General features: G+C 38.0%; 1 protein-coding gene and 1 pseudogene across 1 annotated transcript in view; both read left to right on the top strand.

Moving 5' to 3' along the window:
• Nucleotides 1-5,765, top strand: part of NALCN (sodium leak channel, non selective) — a 332,353-nt gene that overhangs the window by 110,368 nt on the left and 216,220 nt on the right. The window lies entirely within an intron of this gene.
• Nucleotides 3,437-3,738, top strand: LOC105810430 (annotated as a pseudogene).

Below are 5,765 nucleotides of genomic sequence, written 5' to 3'. Positions count from 1 at the left end.
TGATAAATCTCATCACTGTTCCATTTTTTCCTATGTCAAATAAGAAGATTCAATTCATTCAAAAATATTTAACATAAATTATGTGCTAGACTTTGAGCTAGGCACTGCAGGGCAAAAGCTACAAAACAAGAAAGATTATCAAGTTAGAAAAGTCGCCAGTTGGGCAATTTTGCTGAACAGGGGACACTAGGCAATGTCTACAAACATTTTGGGTTGTCACAGCTTGGGGGTTGGAGGTGCTGTTGGAATTCAGTGGGCAGAGGTCAGGGATGCTGCTACACATCCTGCAGTGCACAGAACAGACACGTACCATAAAGCATTATCCATCCTCAAATGTCACTATAGCAAAGTGGGGGAATCTTGGGTTAGAGCATCAACTAAGTAAGCCAGTGGTGTCCCTTTAATGGGTAATTTTATTTCCCATTGATACTTTGGGATTTAAGTGACTGAATTTAACCGAAATTCAAATTGACAGTGCAGCTTACCTTTTGGGCAGCTTCAGCAAATTCCCTCTTAAACTTTTCAAAACTCTCTTTTTTTCCTGTTAGTTCTGCAGTTTAGTAAGAATATTGCCCTGTGGAGAAGTTTTAGAGTTTAAAGATAAAATTTAGTCGGAGCATAGGACAAGCTGTATATATGCAAACATAACAAAGCAAGTAAAATCCAAATGAAGCCCAGCCCATCCCATCTTGACCAAGTTGTGTTTCTAACGGTGGAAATATGCAAATATCAAATTCTTTACATGTGTTCTCTTACTTGACCACCTTTCAGGATTGAATATTTATTTGTTACAGCTGCAGTTGAGAAAATAAGCATCTGTTTGGAGTTTAGGGTTGGGATTACATGCTTTCACAGTTAAATCTACTTATGAAAAGAAGTTCATTGAGACATTCATGTGTAGCGGTAGAAGAACATACAAGTTTCTTTTCCCTTCCTACTGAGGGGGATGCTGAAACTGAAATTTAGCAAGGACAAAATCAATCAGCTCATCTCTGGAAAGGGTAAGATCTGATCAAAGTTAGCTGGAGAAACAGAAAGAGTGATTTAGAAAAGTTTGAGGGAAACCGATGTTCTTGAGTAACAAGAATGTTGCCATTTTGTTCACCACAAATGAAATTCTGTTCCCAGATGGGAAATGAAGGGAGATAATCAAGTCAATTTCATAAAAAGGAAGTCAGGTTGGAAGAGTTGAAGGACCAGATAAGAAAACAAGTATCTATAGCAGGATGATCTGGGTAAAACAAGGGATGATTCACTCGGAGGTGATGCAGGGGCTAATTCTGCAGATTCCTATCGCTTGATGTGCTTTGCAAGGTCAAAAGCAGATTCCTAAAGGGACTAAGGCCTGGCCAGCATCCAATGCAATGAGCCTTTGCCTGACCTGAGATCGGGCTGCCTCAGAAGGTGATGTGTTTCTACCTTGGATACTCATTCATTCTTTTTCAACTATCTCAAGCCTACATTACCAACTGTTACTTCCCAAATTCCTTCACGGTGGATAAGGTCTCACCATCATCAGAACAGCACCACAGATATTTTGTACTTGGAGAAATGGTTTAGCAGTTGGACCCCAGATTTGTAGTTTGTTATTATTTAGCACCACAGTTTTGTGACCCTGTCATTTGAGAGTAGAATGACAATGTGGTTATGTAACCTACGACTAGAAGAAACAAATGGGAGTATTCCCGAGACATAATTTCTCACTTATTTTCATGGAAAAAGAATAAGATGGTGAAGCAGTAAATATAATCCTAGAGATAATCAAAACAAATGGGAATATAATTTTGTTCAGAGCTATATAAAAAATCCTCTACTCAGTCGCAATACAGGCAGAAAATTTCAGAGTTAGTATTTATCTTCTAAATGTAGACTTGTGGATCTTTTTGTCTAATGAGTTCAAATTACCAATGGAAAAGGTCAGAAAGAATGAATGAAATTAGGAGAATTGATGAGCTGAGTATCATCGTTGTAATTTTGTTTCTTACACTGTTAGGGGAACTTCTGAGAAATGGTATTGAGAAACTTCTGGGAAATTCCGCTAAAACCGCAAAACAGTTAAGCAAAGTTATAAGCCTGTCACAAAACAAATGCCTGTAAAAACTACTACTAGTAGTTTTATTCGCCGGCGGGCGCAGAGGAGACTTGTCTCCAAATTCTGAGCACCACTTTCTTATTTTTGTCTAGTTTTATACTTTTTTGGGTTACACACATCCAATAGTATACAAGCATAAGTGGTTAACCAATTAGCAACAGGATTTCAAAGATAGTCTCCTCTGCGCCCGCCGGCGAATAAAACGCTATCTCTCCAACTCTCTGCGTGCCACTCGGTTGTTCCCTTCGGGAGCGGTCGCTGTAACATTTGCTGTAACAACACAATTTAACTTGTGCCTTGATAGTTTGGGATCCCAGAAAGTGGTGCTATTCCAAAAGCTCCCAGAGATATTTTTGGAACAGGCCTTATTATGTTTTAATAAGTGAATGCATTACATTCCCATGTGCTATTGCAGAATCATTATTGATTTAACAAAAATGTGGTCTTTGTGGCTAGAAATTTTAGTTCATAATTAAAATGGACTAAAAATATTCTGGAGTGTATCTAGGGAAAATATTTTGTATGTATCAATATGTTTCCTAGAAATTTTCCCTGTTGGATCAAACAATAGAGGAAGATTTTTCTGTGTATGTACAACATGGTGTTTTAAGTTTACATATGAGTGTGCATGTGTTTTAAGTGAATTTTGAAAATCAACAAAGCATAAAGTCAATTAACTATAAAATAATTCCCTTTGTTTATAAATTATCTGTACAGTATTCATATTGGGGAAGAATTGATCAAAAAGCAGATATTTGAGGAATGCTTTTGTATGTCTTAAGACTATATGGTCATTGTTTAATTTATCAACAATTCTTGAGCACCTTAGTGCCTGGTTCAGAAGTGAAAGATGCAGAAGATACGGTTTTAATTTCAGAGCGTTCACACCGAGTAAAGGAGACAGGCTAACAGAATTGGGCGTGGTAAGTGCTGTGACACAGGGCTGTGACATAGCACTCTCTGGGAGTACTGAGGACCCTCACCTAGTGTGGCCTGAGGGCGGGGTGAGCTGAGTGGGACAGCCAAAGGGGAGTCTGCTGAGATAACCAGAGGGAAGCACTGTGGGGTGTGCAAACTAAGTTTGAGTAGCTACAATTTCTTTCTCAGGGTTGTCCACCTCCCAAAGAAAATATGATCGTAAATTTGATTTTTGCCAATTTATGTATTGATCAACCCACTGGAAAATCTTTCTTTAGAAGTGATTTTCTTCTTCTATATTTGACCAAGCCAGGAGTAGGGAAGTAATGAGGTGGTCTCAGGAAGGCACCGCCCCAGCTGCCCAGGACTCCAGGTGTCACCACGGCTTGCTCACATCCTGGAAGTTGCCCCTTCTCCAGGGTCACGATGGGCAGCAAGATGGCATGTGCCAGCAGGGTCGTTCAGGAAGTCAAGACACACACTCCACCAGTCAGGTTCCCTGACAGAAGGGGCAATCCTAAACCCAATCTGTCAGAAGCTCGAGGTCAGCAGGGCTACCGTCTCACTCCTCCGCAATCTCACAGCGTTCTAAGGGAGGCAAATCACCAGATTTGCTGGTGTGTCAGGGCAGACACTGCAGAAATGATGAAACATTACTTCAGAAATACGGAAGGAGACTTTTGTCTCAGGAAGAAATCAAATGTATCCAGCGTAAAGGTCTAGAATAATCACTGCGGCTGCTGTCTGTCATCAGCCAGAAGAATTATCTTTACCACAAAGGATTTCCAAAATGACAAACAAGAAATTGTAGATTAAACTGTAATAAATATTCTGTAAAAAGTGGAATATATAAAAGAAATGTGATGAGGAAGGATTGTCTTAGTCAATTGGCCAGTAACTATTAGTAACATCTTCAAAGCCTTTTTACCTAGTGCAGGTCACATATATGGGAGATTCCTAGGGAGTGTTTTGGTTACCTTTTCACAAATGTCTCATCTCTTTGTACCAACAAATCCTTCTCTTTGAACTGAACTGTGGGTTCCTATTCTTTCCCTTTTTTTTGCCCTTGAAAATTAGAAAGAGTGGAGTAGAAGCCTTAAGATTACTTGGTGAATGTACTCTTTGTTTCATAATTCCAAATAACATCTTGCCTGTAGACGTAATTAAGAAAGATCCTGGCATAGGTAGGGAGGATAATCTTCAGGGTTCCTCTCAAATTTAATCTTATATTGACAATCCCCATATTTTGCCTGAAAATGCTCAGTTGGCAAAACTATTAAACTTTAATGATAGCTCAGGATGGATTTCTGTAGCCACTTTTCTGTTTTCATTCAAATAATTAGAAGAAAATAAGGGACATAAATTATTTGTTTTATGTTAAAATTATTCTTTGTATTCAGTCCACAATAGCAAAATTTTTGCCCATGTTTAGTACATATGAATCATTAACAGAAATAGTCACTTCTGTTTTCTGTTGCCAGTTTATTTTTTAATATGTGCTGTTCCTCCCTGAACCTTTTTCTAAAAAGTCATCTTGCATGAGTTCTTTGCTATACTATAAACTTAGCCATCATAGTCCCTCAGAAAAAAATTAGCTTCATTTAAATTAAGGATAATAAGAGAAAATAGCCTCTTTTTAAAACTTTTTATTGATAAAAAATATTCGTACATATTTATGGGATACACGTGATATTTTGTTACATACATAGAATGTGTAATGATCAAGTCAGGGTCGTTAGGGTGTCCATCGCCTCAAACATTTATCATTTCTATGTGTCAGGAACGTTTAAAGACCTCTCTTCTAGCTATTTTGAAATGTACAACACATTGTTGTTAAACATAGTCACCCTACTCTGCTACCGAACTTTAGAACTTATTGTTTGTACCCATTAATAATCTCTTTTTAAAGCCCAAGTCTCAAGCAAGAGAAACTAGAAGTAGCCTGATAAAGAACAAAAGAATTTGAGACCTGAAATTTAATGATGTGGGTTCAATTTCTGGTTCCAGCACTTTCCACCTCAGGCACCTTCCTTAACCAGTGACCCTCACTTTCATTTTCTCTAAGATGGTATTGATAATGTCTGCCCTCGTCCCCACTTCCCCACCTGTCTACCTAATAAGATAGATATTTCCTTAGCAGGTAAAGTGTGTAAAAGAGCCTTGAAACTAAACATGCTTTATAAATCCCAGTTCTTAAGATAATGAATGACTTACTGTGTTGATGTACAAAATATGATTTTTAAAATGAGAGACAGTACATATATGAAGTTATAGTCTATGTAAAGTATGTTCGCACACATTAATGCGCAATAGCATTCACCAAATGGGGATATGCTTTCCTCCTTTCTCTTGGCTTTTCTTTCAAGCCTCTTTATTTTTCACTTGTCCCCATTTGCCGCTAGACTTTCCCCCTGGTCTGCACGCCTTGGTGTTCATCACGCTCTGATTCTTCTTGCTGTGTGCACAGGCTCAGGGAGACGATAAGGTCCGCCCACCTTTAGCAACCCCCTTCTTAGTTTGGAGTTTTGGTCATGTGCATGTTCGAGTTTGAAATTTCTGTGTGATGAGAACGTATTTGTGTGAATGTTGGTTTTATAGTCTAGAATAATAAAATCCATTTATAGCAGTAGAATTTATTGAGGTCCAAATGTTTGCCAGTTTTATGAATAACAACATATATCATATTTATTTTATAAACAACTTTAAGTCAACACTATATTTTTATTTGTATGTTTTCTCACAAAATAGTATTCAG

The sequence above is a fragment of the Propithecus coquereli genome, unplaced genomic scaffold, assembly GCF_000956105.1.
Source record: "Propithecus coquereli isolate 6110/MARCELLA unplaced genomic scaffold, Pcoq_1.0 Scaffold212, whole genome shotgun sequence".
NCBI lineage: Eukaryota > Metazoa > Chordata > Mammalia > Primates > Indriidae > Propithecus > Propithecus coquereli.
Note: the sequence above shows the minus strand (reverse complement) of the source record. Positions and strands in the feature narration are given on the sequence as shown.